Here is a 27841-nt window from a genome sequence, read left to right on the forward strand (position 1 = left end):
AATTAGATCCTATTAATCAACTATGTTGCTCAGATTTTCTAGAACCTTGTGATTTTTAGTCAAGTAGTTCCAGCAGAGGTTGAGAGGGGGTTTCAGAGCCCCCAACAAGAACTGTGAAGTTTTATTTTTATAAATTTCTCCATTCAACTAGGTCAGTTTTGAGCCTCCAATGTTTGGTATATACTCACTTAGTATGGATTATCATTTATTCATTATGAAATGTCATTCTCTGTCTCTAGAGAAAGTGTCTTTGCTCTGAGGTCAACTTAATCTGATATTTACACAGGCAAACCTGCTTTTTGGATTACTGTCAGCATGGTATATGGCTTTCTATCATTTTACTCAACCCACCCATGTCACTAAATTTGAAGGGAGCTTCTCACAGACATCATATCTTGGAGTCCTGTTTTTTTTACAGGACTATTTTGCCAATAGCTATCACTTGATTGGTACACTTAGAATTGTATTTGAAGCAATTACTGATACACTAGCCCTTAAGTCTGCTATTTTATTATGCTTCCTGCTTGTTTCCTCTCATTCTCATACCTGTTACTCTTTCTTGATTTCCTGCAGGTTACTTAAACGTGTTTTGGGATTACATCTTAATTTGTCTTGTTTTTTGGTGTATCCTTTTGTAAATATTTGTAGTTGTTTGTAGCTCTTTGTATAGTGTTTGCAGTGGTTATTCTGAGTGTTACATACATATACGTGACATGTATATACTGTATGTGTAGTATATTTACATATATACATGACTTATTATAGTCTGCTGGTATTAACATTTTATACCTCAAGTGAAGTATGGAAACATCACTTCCATTCAAGTCCCTTTAACTTTCCCTCTTTTATTTTTTTTTTAATTTTCTTAATGTTTATTTATTTTTGAGAGAGAGAGACAGAGTGCGAGCAGGGGAGGGTCAGAGAGAGAGGGAGACACAGAATCCGAAGCAGGCTCCGGGCTCTGAGCTGTCAGCAGAGCTGACATGAACTGAGAATCATGACTTGAGCTGAAGTTAGATGCTTAACTGACTGAGCCACCCAGGCACCGCTAACTTTCCCTCTTTTAAATTAAATGTTTTTGCCCTGAGTATTACATGGTATCTTAATTTTTGTTTCAATCATCAAATACGATTTATAAGAATCATGAGAAAAATTATCATCTGCTGCATGGACCCATATTTCTGATCTTCCCATCATTCTTTCTGACTTCCTGCTGCTCTAATAATCTTTCTTCTATCATTTCAGTAGGTTAGAAGAACTTCGTTTAGTCAGTTTTTAAGAGCAGATCAGCCAACAACAAATTCTTTGTTCTCTTGCATGCATGTCTGTACTTAATCTTCATTCTGGAAGGACAGCGTGGCCAGATACAGAATTAATGGTCGCCAGCTCTTTTCTTACAACATTTGAAAACCGTACCGCCTCCCTCTGGGCTCCATGAATTCAGATGAGAAATCTGGTGCCAAATTAACATTACTACATCATTTATCTCTAGCATCTGTCACGATTTTTTCTTTTTTACTTTTCAGATCCATTAATCCTAAGAGGTCTTGGTGTGGATTTCTTTCGTTTTATCCCACTTGGGGTTTGTGCTCTTTGTTGTTCAGAGGGGGTAAATTCTATTGACCTATCTGTTTACAGATCATTCTGTTGATCTGGTGAGGCCACTGATGCTATCTATCCTCTGTCATCTCCACTCTACTACTGAGCCCATTTGGTTTTTTATTTGTTACTGTGTTTTTCAATTTTAAAATTCCCCCTTGGTTCTTTTTATAATTTCCATTTCTTTGCTGGGATTTTTTATTTTTCATTTGTTTCCAGAGAATTTGTAACTGACTGCTAAAGCATCTGTATGACAGCTGCTTTAAAATCCTTGTCAGATTATTCCATCATCTGATTCATCTGGTGTTGGTATCAGTTCATTATCTTTTCTCGTTCAAGTTGTGATTTTCTTGGTTCTTGGTATGACAGGTGATTTTTATTGCATTCTAGACATTCTGTCTACTATGTCAGGGGACTCTAGATCCTATCTAATTACTTTATTTCAGGAGGCAGTCACTTGAGCATACAGGTCTTTTGTGTGCTGTGGTTCCAGTGTCAAAGTTTAATTTTCCAAACCTTTGCCGTGTAACTTTGCTTGGGATCCCACTCACTGATCTCTGCTGTTACCATCTGCAGAGGTAGAAGGGGTTCCCCTAGGATGGCTCGCTGGGAGGTCTCGAAGGAGTGAGGAGGCCAGGTCAGCTGGCTTCCCAGGGTAGGCTGCTCATGCAGCAAAGTTCCTCCGTGATTGCCCCCGACAACCCCAGGAATTGAGTGGGAGAGGGAATCTTAGGCTCACAGGGACAAAGAGGCTTCCCCAGCTAGACCACTTCCCCACTGATGCCACTTGCCAGGGCCACCCAGCCACCATGTTCTCTCTCCATTGGGAAAGGAAGCCTCAGGCCCTGCAGGGATGGAAAGCATTTCACAAGTCAGGTCACTTGTTGGAAAAGTAGGTGGTGGGAAGGGATCTCTCTCTTTCCACTTTCACTTGGCCACCCTCGTATCTCTTAACAGGAAAGCAGAATTTCAGGTCCAACAGGAATGGAGACCACTTGTGCTAGCCACTTCCTATTAGTGGGACTCCCAGCTGATCTCCTTGGCAGTGGTACTGGGCCTGCCCGATCCTGTTGGAGGGACTCTCGTTCCATACTGGGAATAAATGAGCCTCCTTAGGTGGTTTTCTGTTGCAAGATTAAGGATTAGGAAACATGGGGTTTGAGTTGCGCTCAGAGATGGGAGATGTAAAACATCCTGCTGCTGTACTGCTCCTCCACTCCTGGGGTCTCGAACCAGGCAGCCTTCCTCTTACCACCTTTCAAAGTTCTCATCTGGTTTTTGTTTCCCAGGGTTCCAGGGTTGTGCACAGCAGGAAGGAACAGGGAGAAAGGGGTTTCTGCCCTCTTGTCCAGACCACAAATCCTCAGACATTACATTTTGAAAGGAAGTACTCTCACATCTGAAAACTAGTAAATAAGCAGGCTGGAAAGGGAACAGGATCTGAGAGTAACACATACTTAGAATTAAATCTACGTGATGGGTCTGGGTGGAAATTATAGATAGCCTCAGATTCATTAATCCATGAATTCTTGGCGTTAAACGGCAAATGAGAGCCTGAGAAAATACAACGGCAGCCAGCAGCCACACTGAATGAATGCAGGACACTATCAGCAGGCAGGCTCTGTGCACATCAATTTGGAGATGGGGGTGCAGGGAGAAGAATGGAGGTGGGATGCTGAGAGACAGATCTCCATGGGTCTCTCTCCCTCTGAATATCTTGCAAGCAGCACTAATTGCCCTCTAGACTCTCTTTTCAAAAAGGTTTGTATAGCAAAGAGCCTTAGAAGATCTGTCTCTCTAGAGCAAACCACATATCTGTTTATTGTCCAGGATAATAAAGATGTGTCCCTCTATGGCAAAGGTCAGGCAGGAATATCATCAACTATAAAAGTTTCATTTTCCTTAAACTTGGGGTTCCTCTCCTGTAACATACACAACACATGTTACCTGGCCCTTCTACAGCTGCTTCACAGGAACTGGGGGCTCAGGAACCAGAGCAAATAATGATATTCTGGCTACAGCTATTATTATAATGTACCATCCATGCTTTCTGCCAGCATCCATGACACTCTAGCCGGCTAACCTGTTAGCTTGCAAGAAGGGTAAAATTTCAGACTCTAATTTGTGACAGAGAATGGAGAACTCGATGCAGACGTCAATAAACTATAGTCCACGGGACAAAAACATCCGCTTCTGTAAATAAAGTCTTGTCGGAACACTGTCACCCAAACTTGTTTACTTACTGCCTACGGCTGCTTTTCTGCTACAATGGCAGAACCAAGAAGTCACAACACAGATCAGATGACCCACAAATGTTAAAAAGTCACTACCTGGCCCTTCAAGGAAAACTCTGCTGGCCCCTGACTTAGATATTTCTTTCATTTTCTAGAACAAAATAAACTCCAAACTGATTAAACTGTTAAAAAAAGTACTAATGGGAGAAGAATTGGGGGAAAGGTGGAGGGGCAGAGCTGGAATCAGTCCCCCGACCTGGACAACATCTGCACTGGCAGAATCTATCTGATGGAACTGTTTCGGAACTCACTGCTGAAGGCTTACAACTTCCAGGTAAAGGCTGGAACAGTTCATTTCAGCTCTTAGCACAGTAGGAGCTCCCCAGCCCCCAGCCCCAGCCGTTTGGCAGACAGCTGTGCATGTGTTCCCGGGGCAGCTTGCACATAGCTAGGGCAGGCAAAAAGGACCCTGTCCTGCAAAATACTGGGGACCTGTGTTCTGACTACTAATTGCAGCTTCTGATCATGGAAGTACAGAGAGGTGCGCGGCCATCGTTGCTCCTCTCCCCATTTTTGCAGGGCCCTACCCCTCCAGCTCAAGTGACTGCCAGGAGATTGGAAGGACCGCTACCTATTTTGATCCCCCTTGACTTTTCGCTGTCACCCTTTCAGGAGCCAGATGTTAAAAATTAGGATATTCAAAACAACTGAGTATCACCTTCGGGGAAAAATAGAAAGTCACTGTGCGTGCCCAAGGAAAGGCTCAGGAAACACACAGTTAACATATTAAGTTTATACCTCAGCCTAATCCTTACAGAGAGAGCATACAAAACTCAATAAAACAAAAACAACAAAAAACAGCAAACCCTGTACAAGGGGGAGAATCTGATTTCCAGAGTTAGCACACGATGAGCTTCAGATGTCCACAACAAAGACACAGGAAGTATGTCCCATTCAAAGGGAAAAAAATAATTCAACAGAACCTATTCCTGAAAAATACTTTATGGCAGATACATTAGACAGACTTTAAAAACACTGTCCTAAAGATGCTCCAAGAACTACAGGAAGATGTGGAAGAAATCAACAAAACAACATATGAACAAAATGGAAATATCAGTAAAGAGCTAAGAAGCCTAAAAAGAAACCAAAAAGAAATTCTGGAGCTGAAAAGTATAATAATTGAAATGAAAAATTCACTAGAGATACTCAAGGGCAGATTTGAGCAGGCAGAAGAATCAGTGAACTTGGAGGTAAGAAGATGGAAATTACCAAGGCTGAGGAGCACAAAGAAAAGCGAAAAGAGCTCAAGGGACCTGTGGGACACATCAGGCAGAACAACACGCACTTCGCAGGTGCCCCAGGAGAAAAGAGCCGGAGGCAGAGAGAATATATGAAGAAATAGTAGCTGGAAACTTCCCAAATTTGATGACAGTCATAAATATAAACATCTGAGAAACTCAACAAACTCCAAGTAAGATGAACTCAAAGAGACCTACACCAAGACACATTATACTCGAAGTTTCCAAAGGGAAAGACAAAGAATCAACCTTGAAAGTGGCAAGAGAAAAGTGAATCATCACATACAAGGGAGCATTCATAAGATTATGGGCAGATTTCTCATCTGAAACTCAGGGGGTCAGAAGGCAATGGACCAATATACTCAAAGTGCTAAAAGGAAAAAAACACTATAAACCAAGAATCCTATATCTGGCAAAACTGTCCTTCAGAAGTGAGGGAGAAATCAAGACATTTCCAGAGGAATAAAAGCTGAGGCAGTTCATGACCACTAGACCTGCCCTGAGCATTTCTTGCTCAAGGGATTTCTGCAGGTGAAATGAAGGAACAGCAGGCAGGACCCCAAAGCCAGATGGAGACGTAAAGTTCTCAATAAAGGTAAATATAGGGGAATTGTGAAAGCTGGTGTTATTGTAACAATGGTTTGTAGCTTTTTTTTCCTACTTGATTTAAGAGTATTAAAAAAATTATTAGTGTAAGGCTGGTATTACTGTAACTTTGGTTTATAATTCCAAATCTTGTTCTCTACATGATTTAGATGACTGCATTTAAAGGAGTTATTAGTTTACATTTCTGGGCTCACAATGTGTAAAGATGTAATTCTGTGGCACCAATAACTGAAAAGGGTGGAGACAGAGCTATAAAGGTGCAGTTTTTGTATGTTATTGAAGTTAAGCTACAATAAATTTAAATTAAAATGTTATAACTTTAAGATGTGAAATGTTATCCCCATGGTAACCACAAAGAAAACAGCTATAGAATATACACAAAAGGAAATTAAGAAGGAATTTAAACATTTCACTACAAAAAAATCACTAAAAAAGACAAAAAGGAAATGAGGGACAAAAATGCAGTAGGGCACACAGGAAAAAAAAAAAGAGCACAACGACAGAAGTAAGCCCCCCTTATAGTAATTACTTTAAATTTAAATGGATTAAACTCTAATCAAAAGATGGGAGATTGGCAGAATGCATAAAAATACATGATCCAGGGGCACCTGAGTGGCTTGGTCGGTTAAGACTCTGTCTAGTGGTTTCAGCTGAGGTCATGATCTCATGGTTCTTGAGTTCGAGCCCCGCGTTGGGATTCTCCCTCTCCCTCCCCAGCTTGCTCAAAATGAACTTAAAAAAAAAAAAAAAAAAAAAAAAAAAAAAAAACTACACAATCCAACTCTGCTGTATACAAGAGACTCACTGTACATCCAAAGACACACACAGGTCAGAAGTTAAAGGATAGAAAGATATTCTGTGCAAACAGTAACCATAAGAGAGCAGGAGTGGCTATACTCTCATCAGACAAAAAAGACTTCAAATTGAAAAAAGATTACATTGGGGCATATGACTTCAGCTCAGGTCACGCTCTCACAGCTCGTGGGTTCAAGCCCCACATCAGGCTCTGTCAGCACAGAGCCTGGACCCTGCTTCAGATTCTGTGTCTCCCTATCTCTGCCCCTCCTCTGCTCGTGCTCTGTGTGTCGCTCTCTCTCAAAAATAAATAAATATTTTAAAAAGTTAAAAAAAAAAAAGAATTACAAGGAACCAAAGACATTATATATCATAAAAGATTCAAAACAGCAAGATATAACAATTACAGACATTTATACACCAAATGACAGATCTTCAAAATATATGAAGCAGAAATGGATAGAGTTGGAGGGAGAAAAAGACAGCTCTACAATAACTGTTGGAGACTTCAATGAAGAGAACAACCAGAGAGAAGACAAGGAAGGAAACACAGGACTTCACAAAAAAGACCAGCTAGATCTAAGAGACGTATGCAGAACATTCCACACAATTAACAACAGATACACATTCTTCTCCACTAAGCATCGGACATTTCTAGGATAGACCATTAATTAGGCCAAAAATAAAGTCTTAACAGATTTTTTTAATTTTTTTAACACTTATTTATTATATTATTGAGAGAGAGACAGAGCATGAGTATGGGAGGGGCAGAGAAAGAGGGAAACACAGAATCTGAAGCAGGCTCCATGCTCTGCACTGTCAGCACAGAGCCCGATGCAGGGATCTAATTCACAAACCGGGAGATCATGAACTGAGCCAAAGTCAAACACTCAACCGACTGAGCCACCCAGGCGCCCCAAGTCTTAATAGATTTTAAGAGATAGAGATCATACCAACCATCTTCTCTGACCACAATGCAATGGAGTTAGAAATCAGTAACATAAAGAAAACTGGAAAGTTCACAAAATAATGGAAATTAAACTGCACACTTTACACTTTTAAACAACCAATGGATCAAAGAAGAAATCAAAAGGGAAATTAGAAAATACTTAAGAGATGAATGAAAATGAAAAACAAACATACCAAAATTTATGGGATGCATCAAAAGCAGTGCCAAGGGAGAAATTTACAGCTATAAATGCTTATATTAGGAAGGAAGGAAGGAAGGAAGGAAGGAAGGAAGGAAGGAAGGAAGAAAGGAAGGAAGGAAGGAAGGAAGGAGTTCAAATCAACAACCTAACTTTACAACTTAAGGAACTAGAAAAAGAACGAACAGGGCGCCTGTGGCTCAGTCAGTTGAGTTTCCGACTTCAGCTCAGGTCATGATCTCATGGTCTGTGAGTTCAAGCCCCACGTCAGGCTCTGTGCTAACAGCTCAGAGCCTGGAGCCTGCTTCAAGATTCTGTGTGTGTGTCTCTCTCTCTGACCCTCCCCCATTCATGCTCTCTCTCTGTCTCAAAAATAAAATAAAACATTAAACAATAAATGTTTAATAAAAAAAAAAAATGAACAAATCCAAAACTAGCAGAAGGAATGAAATAATGACGATTAGATCAATGAAACAGACAATAGAAAAACAACAGATAAAAATCAACAAAACAAAAGTGAGTTTTTCAAAAAGACTGACAAAAATCAACAAACCTTTAGCTACATGGGACTCAAAAAAAGAGAGAAGACTCAAATTACTAAAATCAGTAATGAAAGTGGGGACATTACTACCAATTCTACAGAAATAAAAAAGATATGAGAGTACTATGAACAAATGTATGCCAAGAAATTGGATAAACTAGCTGAAATGGACAAATTTCTAGAAACACAAAACCTACCAGAAATCACAAAGAAAAAGAAAACCTGTATAAGACCTATCGCTAATAAGAAGACTGAATCAGTAATCACCAATCTCCCAGCAACCACAACAAAAGCCCAAGATCTGATTTCTTCACTGGGTGAATTCTACCAAGGACTTAAAGAACTAATACCAACCAAAACATGGGCAAAGAATAAACATTTCCCCAAAGAAAATACACAAATGGCCAATAAGCGCGTGAAAAGATGCTCACCAACACTAACAATCAGGGAATGCGAATCAGAACTACAATGATACCTCACATCCATTAGGATGGCTATCATCCGAAACCAAAAACAAAGCAAGTGTTGGTGAGGATGTACAAAACTGGAACCCCTGTATACTGTTGATGGGAATGCAAAATGGTATAGCTCCAGTGTTAAACAGTATGGAGGCTCCTCAAACAACTAAAAATTGAATTCCCATATAACCCAGCAATTCCACTTTTGTGGATGTAGCCAAAAGATTTGAAAACAGGATCAAAGAGATATTTGTACACCCATGTTCACAGCAGCATTGTTCATAACAGCTAAAACATGGAAGCAACCCAAGTGTTTATCAACACAAAAATGGATAAATAAAAATATGATATATGTACATACAATGGAATATTATTCAAACTTTAAAAGGAAAGAAATTCTAACACATGCCACAACATGGATGAACCCTGAGGACACTATGTTAAGTAAAATAAGCCAGTCACAAAAAGACCAACACTGTATGATTTCACTTATTTGAGATACTCAGAGTAGTCAAAATCATAGAAGCAGAAAATATGGTGGTTGCCAGGGGCTGTGGAGAGGGAAGAATGGGAAGTTAGTGTTTAATAGGTATAAAGTTTGTTTTGCAAGATTAGGACTTATGGGGATGGATGGCGGTGATAGCTGCATAAGGTAAAGTATTTAATACCACTGAACCATATACTTAAAAGTGGCTAAGTTGGGAAACTTTAACAGCATAAAAAAAAAAAAAAAAACTTAGTCTTAAAAAGTAGTACAAAGACAGAAGTCACTAGGGGGGCCTGGGTGGCTCGGTCAGTTAACCGTCCAACTTCAGCTCAGGTCATGACCTCACGGTTCATTGGTTCGAGCCCGAGTCAGGCTCTGTGCTGACAGCTCAGAGCCTGGAGCCTGCTTCGGATTCTGTGACTCCTTCTCTCTCTGCCCCTCCCACACACACTCTCTCTCTCTCAAAAATAAATAAACATTAAAATATTAAAAAAAAAAAAAAAAAAGAAGTCACCATTTTCTAAATCCCTGGGTGAGAAAGAATTCCATAAGCTTAAAAAAATAGAAAAAACCACAAAGGCAACATTAAATGAATAAAAATAAACAAAAATATAAAATTTAAGCACATCAAACAACCACCACCACCTCCAAAGGGGCAAAAAATAGACTAGGAAAAAATTTTTTTTTCAATTTTCTCTTTTTAAAGCTTATTTATTTTGAAAGAGACAGAGCACAAATTAGGGAGGGGCAGAGAGAGAGAGAGAGAGAATCCCAAGTCCCTGATGTGGGGCTCGAACCCACAAAGCTGTAAGATCATGACCTGAGCTGAAACAAGAGTCACACGCTTAATAACCGACTGAGCCATCCAGGCACCCCTAAGAAAAATTTTTTCAATAAATGATAGATCCAGACTTTAACAGCTTTACAAATAGTTCATAGGAAATTATAAGGAAAGATAGTTAGCAAACCTTTTCCATTTGTAATATCATTTCTAGGACTCTAAATAATCTAAATGCACACAAAGCTTTATATAAAAACACATTCTTCACATAATTGCTTATATTAGAGGGAAAAAAAAAAAAACACATCACCAGGTGAATGCCAAATTAAATTATGGCACTTTCATCAATAATTACATAGTCACTATGCTTCGGAAAGATTTTTCAATAGGAAAAATGCTTGTTATAATCAGTGAAAAAAATTGATACAAAATTTCATATACAACATGATTTCAAATACATAAAAACATGCATAAAGGTGAGTAGTAAAAAAAGGCTGAAAGAAAATACACTTTAAGATTTCTGTAAGGTAGAATGTAAGTTTTATTTTCTATATTTTTCTTATTTTTTACAAAAGGACATGTGTTATTTTAATAAATAAACAAAAGCAGTTTTGCTAAGGAAAAATGATTTGAATGAGAAACTTGCATAGCATCATCCACAAGTCTGTGAATCTTTTCACTAAATATAAGGTCACAGATTTAAGCACCGTCTGATTATATTTTTTCGCCAGAATGTGATAGCTTTTCCAACTGCTATCTGCGTAATTCATCACCATGCACCCTACTTCACACTATTCTCAAGTGCTGACGATGTGCTTTTTCACCACTTACTTGTGGCTGAGCATTTCAGTAAGACTTATAGACATTTCCCTCCCACAACTGATTGTGTTCTGGCAGAACTCACTGCATGGGAACAATTATACGAATAACTGGGAATTTCTCATCAGAAACCAATGAAGACCAGACAACCATGGAGGAGTATCTCTGAAGTGCTAAAAGAAAGGCTGTCGGGGCGCCTGGGTGGCGCAGTCGGTTAAGCGCCCGACTTCAGCCAGGTCACGATCTCGCGGTCCGTGAGTTCGAGCCCCGCGTCAGGCTCTGGGCTGATGGCTCAGAGCCTGGAGCCTGTTTCCGATTCTGTGTCTCCCTCTCTCTCTGCCCCTCCCCCATTCATGCTCTGTCTCTCTCTGTCCCAAAAAATAAATAAACGTTGAAAAAAAAATTAAAAAAAAAAAAAAAAAAAGGCTGTCAATCCACAATTCTACACGCAGCAAAAACAAAGAATGAAAGCAAAATACCGACATCCTCAGGTCAAGAAAAACTAAGAGAATTCACTGCCACCTGACCTACTCTGAGACATACTAAAGGAAGCCAAGGCAGACAGATGGGGAAAGGCTAGTATGCAACCACTAATCAAAACAAAGCTAGGATATCTGAATTAACATCAGACAATTTAACTTCTAAACAAGGACCCCTACCATAGGTAACAAGGGACATTACATAATGATAAAAGTGTAGATTCACCACGCAGACCTAAGAATCCTAAGTGTGAATGTACCTAACATCAGAGCTTCAACATACATGAGGCAAAAACTGATACAAAAGAAACGGGCAAATCCACAATGAGAGCTGGAGTTTTCCACACTCCTCTCTAACAGAACGAGACTGAAAATCTGTAAGGATATAAAGACTATTACCAAGTCAACCTCTGATCTGGGTTTGGGTTTACTGGAGTTTTATCTGGGGCTGGGGAGAGGGAAACAGGAAAAGACGTACAGAAAAGACAGGAGAGGGAACCTTTTCACCAAGCGCAATTACAAAATCAGTGAAGGCAGGCATCTCTCACATCCCCATTACCTTGCACTTGTCTCTGAGCACAGAGAATATATGCCGACAGACTAACCATGGGTATAGCACAGCCACATTTCCATTTCTCCTACTCCCTGTGCCATGTGACTTGTGATTTTTCTATAATACCTTTGCTACTTAACAGTAATAAAGCCACAACCACAAAGGAAAGTAAAAGGGCCATATCATACGTGATATATGCTACACATAAATGCTATATATGACATATATGGCCTATACCTTTACATATATATTTATGATAAATACATATTTCTTTTCCAGACTGCAGTGGTAAAGACAGGAAAATACACTCTCAATTAAAGTGACCACCAAATAGGCAAGTCCTCTTCCATCGGTATCCTTACAAGGTCATGATTTCCTGCTGAAAGAACCTCCTACTCCCCGCAACTCCATTCAGATGACAGAGGTTTAGAAAACGAAGATGGCAAAGCCACAAAACTTGATAGAATGCTTGCCAGGCCCTTTGTCTTTCAAGCAAATACCCCTTGACACAGAACCAAGAAAAGAAAAAAAGAGAATAAACCCCACTTCCTGTCCTGTTCTCCACATTCTCATCTATATCTATGTCTATATGATGAGAGTTGCCACACACAGGTGTGTAAGACCCACCAAGTCAGCAGCAAACCATGACCACTTCCTTATAAGGAGCCAATATCATCTGGTTCCAGTACCTACGCACCGGCCCGAAACTCAGTGGCTTAATACAACACCGATCTACTATTTTCCCTGTTAATTCTGTGGGTCAGTTGGGTGGTCTCCCCACTCCCTATAGGGTCTGTGCTAAGGTTACTCATACAGCTGGAACAAGAGGCAGTCTGGCTGGGGCTACACATCCCAGAAGACCTCACTCACATGTCTGACACTGGATGCTGGCTCGGGGGGACCTTGCTCCTTTCCCCCATTAGTTTAGACTGGCTTCTTTAGAGCACAACAGCTGGGTTCTCGGAGGAAGCCTTCCAAAAGGAGAAGCCTCGATGTCCAAGCACCTATCAGGCCTCCGCTTGCACTGTGCTTGCTCACAGCCCAACAGCCCAAGTAGGTCCAATGGCCAAGCCTAGAGTCCTTGTGAGAGAGGATTGCAAGAGTGTGACTATTGGGAGTCATGGTTCACTGAGGGCTGCCCAGTTAATAGACTCCTACATCATTTATACCAATTACATTCACTCCAAGCCTGAAGGCAAAAATTCTACACATCATAATTTATTAGTTTTCAAAGAGCTTTCACACTCAATATAACCGCTAATAGCTCTAGATCAATTTTTGGCTGATTATAACAAAATCCTTTTAATATATGGTGATTACTGCAGCTCTCTGGGTAGACAGGCAAATATTCTGATTTTAGATATTTAAGATATGTTTACTTAATACACAATCACCATATTCTGTGCTAAGTGATTTAGAGGAAAAATGAATGATTCTGACTTCATTGTTATGTATTTTTTATAAAACCCTAAAGTTCTTACCTTAGAAAACATAAAAGCTTTCTAGACTATTCAAAAACACAAATAAATTTTTTAAATTCTTTACATTGAAATCAAATGGAAATATATTAAGAAATAACAAATCACCACCATAGTCACACAGATATACAATTTATTGCAAAGAACTTTAGAACACACATTTGGAATGTATGCTCTTAATGGGATGCATTCTATTGACAGAAGGAGCTACAATGAATCTATTTCTCCTCTTCAAAATTATGGAGGACCCTAAAGAACTTTCATTTGTGTGGTTTATATCCATCAATATTTACATAAAAGAAATTAGAACCAAGAAATGTTTAAAATATTTCTTAGTATTTCAATTACGATAATTACAAGCCCATTACGTGTTAACACAATAGCATGGTTTTATGAAAAATATATTTTCCAAGACCAAAAAAAAAAAAAAGCATAAAACAGTTGGATTCTTATAGATGTTTCTATATTCCAACTGTTGTGATATGTTATTTTGGTTATGGTATATGAACAAAACCCAGCCTCAGACAGATATGCAGCTGGAAAAAAGTAGTATTTTAATAGCCTTTTCAGAAAATTGTAAACGTTCTACTCTAATACTAAACCAAAAGTCCACAAGTTTCATTAAATATTAACTGCATTATGGAATCTGAAAACATACTAATGAACTTTTCATGTTTTGTTACATTAAAATACATTTGTCTACCTTGCACTTTGAATTTGATTTTATAACATCATGTATTGAAAAACAGTGGTTCACAAAGTTATGCAGATCTTCCAAATACTGACACATTTCATTGTATAATATTTTAAAAATCACACTTTTTAAAATCACAACTGATCTCATCACTAAACTTTTCAAGTATTGGGAGGCTGCCAAACTTATAGCAACTAATACAAGTTTTCCAAAATTCTACTTTGCCTTTTTAAAGCTCAACTTTATTACTGGCAATAACTACTTTCAGTGGTTTTCCTTGAAGTGTCAGGCTGACTTTGGTTATTAAAATATATGTATATATATTGGCCACATACCTAAGCCTGAATAACCATACTTCATTGTTTTTGTACATTAAAATGGCATTCCATGAACACAGCAACTTACAACCTAACTGCAAAAATGCTTTCCTAAAGACAACTGTAGGGGTGTCTGGGTGGCTCAGTCGATTAAGCGTCCAACTTTGGCTCAGGTCAAGACCTTGTAGTTTGGGGGTTTGAACCCCACATCAGGCTCTGTGCTGACAGCTCAGAGCCTGGAGCCTGCTTTGGATTCTGTGTCCCCTTCGCTCTCTGCCCCTCCCCCGCTAGCACTCGGTCTCTCTCTCTTTCTCAAAAATAAACATTAAAAAAACAAAACAAAAAGACAACTGTATACTTTGGTATGCAACAAAAGTGCTTTACACATACTTGCCATTTCTTCATTTAATATTCTTCAGATATTAGGTACTCTTTAGATATTCTTCAAAATATTAAAAAGACAGATAGTCACAGGTAGAGATGTTTTTAAATAATTTCTGCAACTTCGGGGCGCCTGGGTGGCGCAGTCGGTTAAGTGTCCGACTTCAGCCAGGTCACGATCTCGCGGTCCGTGAGTTCGAGCCCCGCGTCAGGCTCTGGGCTGATGGCTCAGAGCCTGGAGCCTGTTTCCGATTCTGTGTCTCCCTCTCTCTCTGCCCCTCCCCCATTCATGCTCTGTCTCTCTCTGTCCCAAAAAAAAATAAACGTTGAAAAAAAAAATTTTTTTTAATAATTTCTGCAACTTCATCAAGGTAATTCTTAAGTATAACTGACATTAAAAAAAAAAAAAACGGAGTGAATGCACTTTGACTACTTAGTACAGTTTGGTATATTGCCTTAATTCATACTGAGGGGTCGGCCTTTTTAACCAACGTTGCTTTTGCACCATTAATGCAAATGTCCACACAGCAAAAAAGACAAATGACATCACAGTTTTATTATGAAAACAGTATTGACCTCTGGGACACCCAAGGGTCTGCAGATCACATTTTAAGAACCACCATTGTAGGTTACCAGCAATAAGTAATCTTGTCAATATAAAAAAATCAAGGATTTTGTTGAGGGGGAAAAAGTGGCACAATTACAAAATGAAAGAAATTAACTGAAAACTAATGTTGGAATGAGAGTTCAACCACTTTGGAAAACTACTCATAATGTCTACAAAAGCTAAACATGTGTTTAAGCAATTCTACTCCAAGGTGTACACCCAAGAAAAATGAGTGTTAAGTCCAAAGACTGTACATGAATGTTCATAGCACTGACTTTATATGAGCAAACACAGTAACAAAAAACTAGAAACAATCCATTGTCCATTAACAAGTAAATGAATAAATGGCAGCCTATCTACACAACGGAATATATTCAGCAAGAAATGAAGTATCGATTCACACAGAAACATGGAAGAACATCAATAACGATGCCAAATGAATGAAGCCAGATCAAAAAGAGAACATAATGCAGAACTATATTAAATTCTAGAAAATATAAATTTTATATGCAGAGACAGAAAGCAAATCAGTGGTTTCCTGGAGATAGAAATAAAGAGATAGATGGATTACAAAGAACCACAAGGAAATCTGGGGGCTGTTCATTACCTTGATTTTGATGTGTATTCTCACTAATACACCCATAGGCCAAAATTCACAAATTGTATACTTCGCATACAATTTCTTGTGGGTCAATTATACTTCAATTAATGTTAAAAATATTTTAACTAAGAAGGGGGTGGGGTGGGGAGGGAAGATGCAGGAATCAACTAGAAAAGTTCCCACCAACCAAATTGTGACATTTAGGATCAATAAAATGACTACGATGGGTTGAACTGATGAAAATACATCACTACATAATGAGATTACAAAACAGAGAAGAAAATTCATTGCCATCTGAGGCAGCTAATAAAATAACATCCACTTTGAAACCTGGTAACTACAGAGAAAGAATTAAACATGTATCCTGCTCGCCAACTGGAACAGTATTTCAGAGTAACCAAATAGCTGTAGTTAATAATAAAAATTTTCTTCTTTAAAGAATAATGCTAGTTAATAAACACAGAAAAAATAACAGAATTAAAAATATTTTACAAAATCTAATCACGTATTGCCTCAGCCAAGTACTATCAATTGGTGTTAAAGAAAAAAAGCAAACCGCAGCTTAATAGTTGACAGGAGTCGGGATTTTTTTTATTTATTAATTTTTAATGCCACTATAATTAATATACAGTATTATATTAGTTTCAGGTGTACCATATTGTGATTCAACAGTCACTGTTCAGTTCTCATCATGGTAAGTGTACTTTTAACCCTTCTCCTATTTCACCCATTTCCCTCTGGCAACCACCAGTTCATTCTCTGTATTTAAGCATGTTTTTCGTTTGCCTCTTTTTTAATTTGTCCATTTTGCTTCTTAAATTCCACATGACGGAAATCATCACTTAGCAGTACACCTTCTAGATCCATCTATGTGGTTGCAAATGGCAAGATTTCATTCCTTTTTATGGCTGTGTAATATTCGTGTGTGCGTGCGTGTGTGTGTGTGTGCGCGCACACATACCACTTCTTTCTCATTCATCTGTGGATGGACGCTTAAGTTGTTTCCATAATTTGACTATTGTAAATAACACTGCAATAAACATAAGGGTGCAAACAGCTTTTCAAATTAGTGGTTTTGTATTCTTTGGGTAAATACCCAGTACTGCAATTACTGGATCATATGGTAATTCTAGTTTTACTTTTCTGAGGACCCTCCATACTGTTTTCCACAGTGGCTACACCAGTTTGCATGCCCACCAACAGCACAAGATGGTTCCCTTTTTCTCCACATCCTCACCAACACCTATTTCTTGGTTTTTTAGTTTAGCCATTCTGACAGGTGTGAGGTGATACCTCATTGTGGTTTTGATTTGCATTCCCCTGATAATGAGCGATGATGAGCAACTTTGCATGTGTCTGTTCCCCATCTGGATGTCTTCTTTGGAGAAATGACTGTTCATGTCTTCTGCCTAATTTTTAAATGGATTATTGGGGGTATCTTTTAGCTGTATAAGTTCTTTATATATTTGGGATACTAAGCCTTTTTCAGATATGTGATTTGCAAATTTTTTCCTCCCATTCAGTATGCTTTTAGTTTTGTTGTTTCCTTTGCTGTGCAAAAACCTTCTATTTTGATGTAGGCCCAACAGTTTATTTTTGCTTTTGTTTCCCTTGTCTCCAGAGACGTGTCTAGTAAGAAGCTGCTGCGGCCGAGGTCAAAGAAGTTGCTGCCTGTCTTCTCCCATAGGATTTTGATGGTTTTCTGTCTCAATGTTAGGTCTTTAATCCATTTTGAGTGCACTTTTGTGTGTGGTATAAGAAAGTAGTTGAGGGGCACCCAGGTGGCTCAGTCGGTTGAGCATCAGGCTTTGGCTCAGGTCACGATCTTGCGGTTCGTGAGTTCAAGCCTCACATCAGTTCTGCTGCTGTCAGCGTAGAGCCTGCCTCAGATCCTCTGTCCCCCTCTCTCTGCCCACCACCCAATTTTTTTTAAAAAAAGGAAGCTAGTCAAGTTTCATTCTTTTGCATGTAGTTGTCTAGTTTTCATAGCACCATTTGTTGATGAGACTGTCTTTTTTCCATTGCAGAGTCTTGCCTCCTTTGTCAAAGATTAATTGACCATATAATCATGGGTTTATTTCCGGGCTTTCTATTCTGTTCCACTGATCCATGTGTTTATTTTTGTGCTGGTACCATACTGCTTTGATGTAGTATGTCTTAAAATCTGGAATTGTGATACCTCCAGTTCTGTTCTTCTTTTTTAAGATTGCTTTGGCTATTCAGGGTCTTTTGTGGTTCCATACAAATTCTGAGATTTTTTTTCTTCAAGTTCTATTTAAAATGCTGTTGGTATTTTGATAGGGACAGCATTAAATCTGTACGTTGCTTTGGGTAGTATGGACATCTTAACGATATTGGTTTTTCCAACACGTGAGCATGGAATAGCTTTCCATTTGTTTGTGTCCTCTTCAATTTCTTTCATCAATGTTTTACAGTTTTCAGGCTACAGGTCTTTTACCTCCTTGGAGTTTATTCCTAGGTATTTACTCCTTTTGGTATGATTGTAAATGTTTTCTTAATTTCTCTGCTATTTCATAATTAGTGGGGAAGCTTTATGTCTTAATAATGCCAAAGTAAAGTTCTAGCAGCAAGGAGAGAAACATAACAATAAAAAAGAGAGTAGACTGTCATTATCCTGTTTCAGTGGTCAATATTAGCATCATTAATGTTAGGTCAACCAGATATCAAGTCTACTGATATGTATTAATGAATGCAATCAACGTGACTTGTAGTATATAATCAAAAGTATTAAATATCAATTAAGCCTTTCAATGCAGTTTCTCTTTTACAAGAAATATTGGGAATAAGGAAATATGCCCAAAAAGACAAAGAAACACTAGATAAATCTGGAAGGTTGGATATTGTACAAAACTGGCCTAAAAAAGTCAGTGTCCTTTAAAAAAAAAAAAAAATACTAGACTTGTTTACAAAAGTGACAACAGACAAAAACAGAGGAAATGTGAATTAACCAGTTATAATGGTCATTTGGGGGCTAATTCTGGAAATATGAATATGTTCAGGGTATTAGATGAGACAAAGATTTACTGAAAACTAGAGATTCACTGCCAGGAAAAACCAGGTTATAAAACAGTATGATCTCATTGTATATACAGTCTGATCCCATTCAGGTTAAAATGAATATATATACAAAGAAAGCTTATGTATTAAGGTGTTAGTGCAGAGACTATGTTGGAAATACGTTTCACTTTATTTTTATTTCTCTAAATATTTTCATTTTCTACAACACACAGTGTTTCTACAATAATAAATGATTTTTTTTTTAAAAAATCAGAACATGGGCACCAGGGTGGCTCAGTCAGTTAAGTGTCCAACTTCAGCTCAGGTCACAATCTCACGGTTTGTGGGTTTGAGCCCCGGGTCAGGCTCTCTGCTGACAGCTCAGAGCCTGGAGCCTGCTTCTGTTTTCTGTGACTCACTCTCTCTCTCTCTCTCTCTCTCTCTCTCTCTCTCTCTCTCTCTCCCTGCCCCTCCCCCACCCCCCACCCTTTCTCGCCCTCAAAAATAAATAAACATTTAAAACAATTTTTTAAATAAAAATAAAATGAATCAGAACATACATTTCAATGGGGCAATAAGACATAAGCATAACATTTGAAGAAGACACTGATAACTGCTTTCAGAGATGCAGAAAAACAGCTTTGGAATCAACAGTAGTCAAAGTCACTTCCCATCATGGAAAACAAGAAAAGTTTCCTTAGGTAGTTATGAAAGATGAGCAAAAGGCCTAGAACTCCACTATCCAGTACAGTAGCTACTAGCCATGTGTGGCTATTTAAGTTTAAATGAATTAAAATTAAATAAAACTTATAATTCAATTCTTCCTTAGTCACATCAGCCACATTTCAAGTGTTCAAAAGCCGCATGTGTCAGTTTCATGGTCAGGCAGGCACGCGGTTAGGTATGAAGTATTAGGTGTGAGGTACACAGTTAGTATGTTGCACTGTATAGTGCAGATCCAGAACATTCCCATCACTGCAGAGAAGTCCTATTGGAGAGAGCTAAAGAGGTGGATGTCTCCTCTCACTATCACCATCAATACACCACTCACTGCATTGCTGCCTTCCATCCCTTGAACACTGACTCCAGTTTACAGGTTCTCAAGGGAAGAATGCTTCCACCAGATTCCAGGGAAGCTGTGTTAATGGACAACCCTCAATGGTGGTTCTGCACCTCTTAGATCAGCTTTAGTTCCAGGCCATGCTTTCAAAGAATGTCTGTAGAGCAAACAGCCTTGGAAGCTAGAGTATCTCCCTTCAGGATAGAAGGCAGATTTGTTTTCTGTCCAGCATAACAGAGACCATGTCTCCCTCCCAGCTAAAGGTTGGGCAGGTTGGCAAGCAACCTTCTTGTAAGACTGGGGACTTAACTTGGGTTCCTCAGTCATAACATAAATCTGACATTCATCCAGAGTTCCCTCGGGCCCATTTCCACATCAAACTCCTAGCACTTGGGGGACAAGGGAACCAACCTGACATTCAAACTGCCTGCTATGCTTTGCCTTTGACCCAGGAACTCTGTGTCCTCTGCCAACATCTATGCAACTCTGCTAGGCTGTTAGCTTGTAAGTAAGAGAAAGCGGCACACTTTTCACAGTTGTTGGGTTTTTTTAACGTTTATTTTTGAGAGAGAGTGTGCACAAGCAGGGGAGGGACGGGGAGACAGAAGATCTGAAGCAGGCTCTGTGCAGACAGCAGAGCCCAATGCAGGGCTCGAACTCACAAACTGTAAGATCATGACCTGAACCGAAGTCAGACGCTTAACTGACTGGGCCACCCAGGCGCCCCCATAGTTTTTAACCGTTAACACTATCAGCTGGCTCCTTTGAGCTCCTCATGCCATAGAAACAAGAATTTTGTCAGGAACCAAGGGGATTTCTGGGGCATCTCTTCAGACTCATGGACATCAGTAAACTTAAGAGTGCCGGAGGGCCCACTACTGGCCCAAACTCTTCACTGACAGACTGGATCACCCACTTGGTAAAGAACCATCATATCGAGGCATTCATTGAGCACAAAGGACATGTGACCTGCCTACTGGAAGAAGAAAGTTATAAATACCAACAGGGAACAGGTGCAAGTGAGGATAGTTGTATCTATGCATATATATCTTTCTCTTCTCCAATTACTTACAGGGATGCGTCGGTGGTAGGTAACCTTATGATTTCATCCCTAGGTACAGGGTCTCAAAAGAGCGTTCTCCCTTTTAAAGAACAGAGTGAATGAATACATACATCCTCCCTTGCATGAGTAGTGGCTGCAACAGATTAGGCAGAAGCAAATGTTTTGTTTACATTATTGTTTGAAAAAGTAACTGCAGGCAGAGGGTGTATATAGATGCTGAACATCCAAAGAGGTACACAGTACAATACTCGCTCCCACGCCTACCTGTCTAAGCAGGGGCTAGATGCCCTACGACACTTCTTCTCAGACTCCCTTGTCTGAAGGAACGCCACCAACGAGAGGCATTTATACAAGATTCAGAAGACTAAAAGGAGAGACTGTGGTCCCTCTCTAGCAGCAGCTGGCAGACACAAGGGCATACAGCGAACATCAAGTCTGCAGCGGCTTCAGAGTGGGCTCCTGGGAAACATCCGCCTTAATGCTGCAGCAGCTCAGGTCACCCAAGGCCTGTGAGCCCAGCACTTTCGATTTCCTCAAAGCCAGAAGCAATTCTCTCTGACCTTCACTACCGCGGGCCTTTCAACAGCTTTGTAAACGTTTAGTTAATTTACTTTATTAAATCTGTTCTTGCTAAAATACCCAGGGTGCTTTCTGTTTTCCTGGCCGACACAGATGGGCAGGATTTGGTCACGTGGAGATTACAGCGGGGGAGAGAAGCAGCACACAACGTAGGGAGATTACGGCAGAAAAACGATGTTGAACAAGTGGATCATAACTACACTAAGTAGGCTCTTTCTCGGTTCAGGCCTCTATCACACTAATTCTCTGATCCAACAAATGTTTACTAAGCAATTATTACATGCCAGACTCTATTCTTGGTATTGGAAAGAAAAACAAGGACTCTCAGGTTGGGGAGGGGCTGAGAGGAGAAGGGAGGAGACAGATAATAAACAAAGGTACCATCTAGTAAATGGTAATAAGAGCGACTGAGAAATTCCAAGCAGCCTAAGTCGCTCTGATAGACACTCTCTGAGCAGAGATCTAAGAGACAGAGGCCAGAAAGCTTGGGAGGAGTCTGGACTCGGTGCATTCAGGGACCAGCAAGAGGGCTAGCATGGCTGGACTAAAGCACGGAAGACCAGATCACACAAGGCCTTGGAGGCCGTGATAAGGACTCGGGCTTTTATTCTGAGTGAGATGGGAACCCCTGGAAGTTCTGGGCAAAAAGTGACAGGATCTGATCTATCTGGCTTCTGTGTGGGGAACAGACAAGAGTGGAACCAGAACAAGCACTCACATCTCTGAAATAGTGTAAGGAATATATGACAGAGACTTGGACGAAGGTAGTATAAGCGGGGAAAAGTAATCACATTCTGGATATATTCTGAAAAGAAAATTTGCTCATGGAATAGATGTGGGAGGGGGGAAAAAAAACCCAGAAGAGTAAAAATGACTCCCAGGTTTTTGGCCTGAGCAAACGATACAGTTGCCACTAATTGACAGAATGAAGACTGAGGGGAACAGATTTAGGAGAGAAAATCAATAATTCCATTTTTGACATGTTAAAGTTCAAGATGCCTATTACACATCCAAATTGACATGTTGAGTAAGAGGTAATGGAGAGCCACTATAAGCTTCTGGGAAGGGAGTAGCTAGAGGAGAAGTATACTTCAGAGATCAACCAAGCTAATGTCAGATAAATTGGACAGGGGAGACAGAGTTGGGGATTCACTAGAAGCTGGTACTAGAGGGGAAAAAAAACTAGCTGCAATGTTCAAGAGGACAACGTGAACTTGGGAAGGTGGCAATGAAAATGGATTGGGGCAGGCGTTCTCAACGGGACTGACACCACCCAATGAGGGTATGGAAATCTGACTACTAGCAATAAGCAGGTGGGGCCAAGGGTTTCACATTTCCTGCAATGCTCAGGATAAATCCCATGAGAAAAAAAAAAAAAGTCGCCACTTCCTTTCAAATGATTCACCAGACCTCCATACTTGCGAAAAATCTGATTATAATTATCTGAGCACAGATTCCAACTTCTTCTTGCTAATAAAGTATTTCCTGCACAATTGTACCAGATACTAAATTTTTCAGGAATGCAGCTATCATGTAAATTAAAGAAAACACTTTCTTTTATGTAAAACTTTCTCCAAGAAATTTCACCATTTTGAAAAACCATGAAAATAATGCTGTTTTCTAGTATTTAAGTCATGAGCAAATACCTGTATCTGTGTTGTATATGCAGGTACCACCTACAAATACATTACAGGGGAGATTCAAGATGCTTTTGGTAGACTTAGAAGCAGATATTCAATTAACAGACATATGAAACGCAAGATTCTCGCTAATCAAAGTTGTTTTAAAATTATTAGTCATTCTGGGGCACCTGGGTAACTCAGGTGGTTAAGCGTCCAACTCTTGATTTCAGCTCGAGTCATGATCCCAGTTGGGGGATCAAGGGATCATTAGATTGAGCCCCACGTCAGGCTCCGCGCTGAGCGTGGAGTCTGCTGAAGATTCTCTCCCTCTCTCTCTCCCTCTGCCCCTCCCCCTACTCACACACGCATGTGCTCTCTCTCTTCTCTCTCAAAAAGTAAAAATAAGAAAAAAAATAATAAAATTATTACAGTCGTTATATTGTTAATTTTTATAACATAAGGACAAGGTATCTATCTTGCAATAATCATCTGAAACTGAACTTGTTTTGAGGGGATTGCCTGCCGTTTCAAAATCTTACTCAGAAACTGTCACCAGAGGTCTACCACACCTCTTGGCCACTCGCACTACCATTTCTGCCTCTCCAGTCCATCCTCTGGTCCTACTGTCACTTAAAGGTATGGCCTCCAAGGTTTCGTTGCAAATGAAAGACAGAATGTGGATCTCAACAAGATGTGGAATTTCAAGGCGGAAGATAAGTATTTTCTATGACAATCCATCTCTACTCCTCCCAAGTTGCAACAAAAAAGATTTTTCTGAGTCAACGGTTCTAAGCGAAACACCACCCATTTGCGAGCACATCCTACTTTCTCATTTTTCCAGTTTGATAATGTGTAATTGCTTGGCCTGTTAGCCTTACTTCAGTTAGGGTTAGTGCCCTCTTGCCGTTATTATACCTACATAAGTCTGGCTTGTTTTTACTTCTTGTACAGAATAACTTCTAATCTGTTTGTCTCTCCTAACTGCAAAGTCGTCCATCACAAGCAGGTGCAAGCAGTGCCTGTCCCACAGTGCCTTCGAATGGCGTAGTGCCTGAGCATTTTATACAGAAATACAAACCATCTTAATACAAAGTACTTCCTCTTGTCTCTCCTTACATTACAGCTAGAGCAGAACACTAACTTTCTAAATTATGTATGTGAAACTATATTTGTAAATCCATAAACTTAATCTAGCTGTTGTAAAATGCTGGTTATAAGCAGAAGGCATTGAGTCTGACATTACTGAAAATCACTGGATTAGAAGAGACAAATACTGGATGTTAAAAGGGTTAAAAAAAAAAAAAAAAAAAAAAAGTTGAGCACAACAGTATGTTGAGTGACTAAGGTGCCAGAAGTGTCATCAGCATGTTCATGCCCCAAAGGCTGAAGGCAGAAAAATAGTGGTGAAAAAAAGTAAGAGTTTCTCAAATACTAATCAACAACAGCAAAAGGCCTAGGGGGCCGATGGCACTGAAAGCATGCTCAGGGAAATAGTGAGCGGACAGGATACTCCGAAAACAACGGGGGCTGCAGAAGCAGCCTCCTTCTTAGGGAGGGCCAGCAAGGCACTGAGGCACCAAGCAGAGGTCAACTGTGGATTATGGCAGTGAGGGCAGGGGCATTCCAAGAGAAAGATGAAGCCAGAAGCATGCTTCCTTGCCAAGAACAAGAGAGCACACCGTTAAAGGCTGGTTCTAGAAGAGGCAGGAGTCATGATGGACAGGACACAGAGAAATGGAAAGTACGAGACAGACATCAGGAGGTAGTAGTGTGAACTGAGGACAGAAATTTGTAAGAACAGGAATAAAGAATATCAAAAAGTCAAGCATGCCTGGAGAAGAAAGCCTGGTTTATTTAGAACTGTCAGGTCTGAGCTAACCAAAACCTCAACAAGAGTGGCTCTTTGTGGGGAACACTCGTTATGGGGATAGGACAGGCCGGGAAGACAGCAATGGAGCCACTGCGACATCGGGAGCCAAGTTGCTGGAGGCCTGCAGAGACTCAGCTCCTGGTGACACGGCCACAAACAGTGGCAGGAGAGTCACACCATCCACGTGATAAAGAACTAGTATCCAGTATATATAAACAGCTCTTACAAGCGCTGTTAACCCGATGTTAAAATGGCAAAGAATTTGAACGGACATTTCTCCAAAGATTCACCAAAGGCCAAGAAGTAAACATAGTCAACAATGTTTCCCATTAATGGAAATGCAAATGCAAATCAAAATCACTATAGGGTAACAATCTCACACCCACTAGGATGGCTATAATCCAAAAGACAGACAACAACAAACATTAGCAGGTTGTGGAGGAACTGGAACCCTTGTACACTGCAGGTGGAAACAGAAAATACGCTCAGTTTTGCAGTCCCTCAAATGATTTAAACATAATTACCACGACCCACAAATTCCACTCATAGGCCTATAACCAAAGCACATAAAAACACGTCCACACGAAAACCTGTACATATAATAATGTCCGTAGGAGCGTAATTCGTAATAACCAAAAGGGGGAAGCAAACCAAATGTCCATCAAATGATGGACGACAACAACAAATGGGATATATCTACACATGGAATACTACTGGCCATAAAAAGGAATGGAATATTGATCTGTATTATCACACGGATGTGTCTTCAAAACATTATGCTAAATGAGAGAAGCCAACACAAAAGGTCACATCATGCACGAACGTCCAGGTTAGGGGAATTCACAGAGATAATAAGTAGATTAATGATGCTTCAGGGGTGGGAGGAGAAGTGTGAATGAAGGTGGACTGTTAGTGGGTGCATGACATCTTTCAGAGGGGACAAAAATGTTCTAAAATTAGATTGTGATAATGGTTGCAAAGCCCTGTGAATATACTAAAACCCACTCAACTGTACGCTTTAAAGTGTGGGAGTTGTTTGATAGGTAAATTATATCTCAATAAAGCTTTTTTTTTTTTTTAATTTTTTTTTTCAACGTTTATTTATTTATTTGGGACAGAGAGAGACAGAGCATGAACGGGGGAGGGGCAGAGAGAGAGGGAGACACAGAATCGGAAACAGGCTCCAGGCTCCGAGCCATCAGCCCAGAGCCTGACGCGGGGCTCGAACTCCCGGACCGCGAGATCGTGACCTGGCTGAAGTCGGATGCTTAACCGACTGCGCCACCCAGGCGCCCCTCAATAAAGCTATTTTAAAATGCCATCTATCTTATTTGTTCCCATGGGATTTTAACTCATGGAAGTGAGTACCAACCTGGAGAGGCCAATGCCAGTGAAATAATATCTTGCTTACATTCCCCAAGACAAGAGGGCACCTTCACCACACAGGGTAACAGAGGACTAGCAGGTTTGTTCAGGAGACAGAGCAGGAGAGAGGGGAAAGCCTAGGCCAGAGCTTTTACCGGGGATCCCTTGGGAAAGGCAGGCAAGACAGGGTAAACAATGCAGCATTGGTTTGTCTGAATAATTCAGGCTATAGCACTGTCACTAGTTGTCCAGTACCTGGCCCTGGGATAATACAGAGTGGGGAAGATATTGGCATGGTGTGTGAGTGAGATAAGGAGGTAACTGAAGGCTACAGATTCAGGATTGGTTGGTTGGCAAACTCAAGGCAAGCTATTATGGTCTTTAGGAATTAGCTATCCCTGGGAGGGACAGTTTCTCCCCAGGTCTGTAAGGCTCTCAAAAGTCAGAGCATCAAGACTACAAAATGAGGCACCTGTGTGGCTCAATGGTTAAGCGTCCAGCTCTTGGTTTCAGGTCAGGTCCTGATCTCTCACAGTTTCCTCAGTTCGAGCCCCGCATTTGGCTCTGCGCTTACCGTTCAGAACCTGCTTGGGATTCTCTCTCTCCCCCTCTTTCTCTGCCCCTTCCCCACTCACGCGGTCTCCATCTCTCTCAAATAAATAAATAAACTTAAAAAACTTAAAAAAAAAATACAAAATAAGAAAATAGTTAATATAACTGGCCCTGTGATGAATGAATGCCAAATAGACAAATTCAGAATCTAAGGAACCAGAACAAACATAAAATAGAAACTCACAGGCTGATTCTAAAATTTATATGGAAATGCAAAGGACCCGGAAGAGAGGAAACTCTCTTGGAAATAAATAAATAAATACACAAACAAACAAAGAGAACTTATACTGCCTAATTTCAGACTTATTACAAAGCTACAATTATCAAGACAATGTGGTATTGGCATGAGGATAAACAAACAGATCAATGGAACAGAATAAGGAGTCCAGAAATAGGCCTACCCGTAGACACATGACTGATATTCTACAAAGGCCTAAAGCAATTCAATGGTAAAGGGAAAGTCTTTTCAACAAATGGTACTGAAACACCTGAATATCCACATGGGGGACAGGAGAGGAATGAATCTTGACCTTTACCTCATGCCATTCATAAAAATCAGATCACGATGAAGTCAAAGACCTAAACATAAAAGTTAAAACTATGTATGAAGCTTTCATAAAAAACAGTGACCCTGAAGTTGGCAAAGATTTCTTAATATACAAAGAATGCTAACCATTAAAAAGAGGAAAAAAAAAGATAAATTGGGCTTATCCAAACTTAAAACTTTAAAAGATACCATTAGGGAAATGAAAAAAGGAAGCCACAGATTAGAAGAA

At 39.9% G+C, this 27841-nt stretch overlaps 1 protein-coding gene across 2 annotated transcripts in view; it reads right to left on the reverse strand.

Annotated features, from left to right (window-relative positions):
• The window catches only part of LOC125154480 (S-adenosyl-L-methionine-dependent tRNA 4-demethylwyosine synthase TYW1), a 212922-nt gene that overhangs the window by 143313 nt on the left and 41768 nt on the right, over positions 1-27841 (reverse strand). The window lies entirely within an intron of this gene.

This window comes from Prionailurus viverrinus, chromosome E3 (genome assembly GCF_022837055.1).
Source record: "Prionailurus viverrinus isolate Anna chromosome E3, UM_Priviv_1.0, whole genome shotgun sequence".
Lineage (NCBI taxonomy): Eukaryota > Metazoa > Chordata > Mammalia > Carnivora > Felidae > Prionailurus > Prionailurus viverrinus.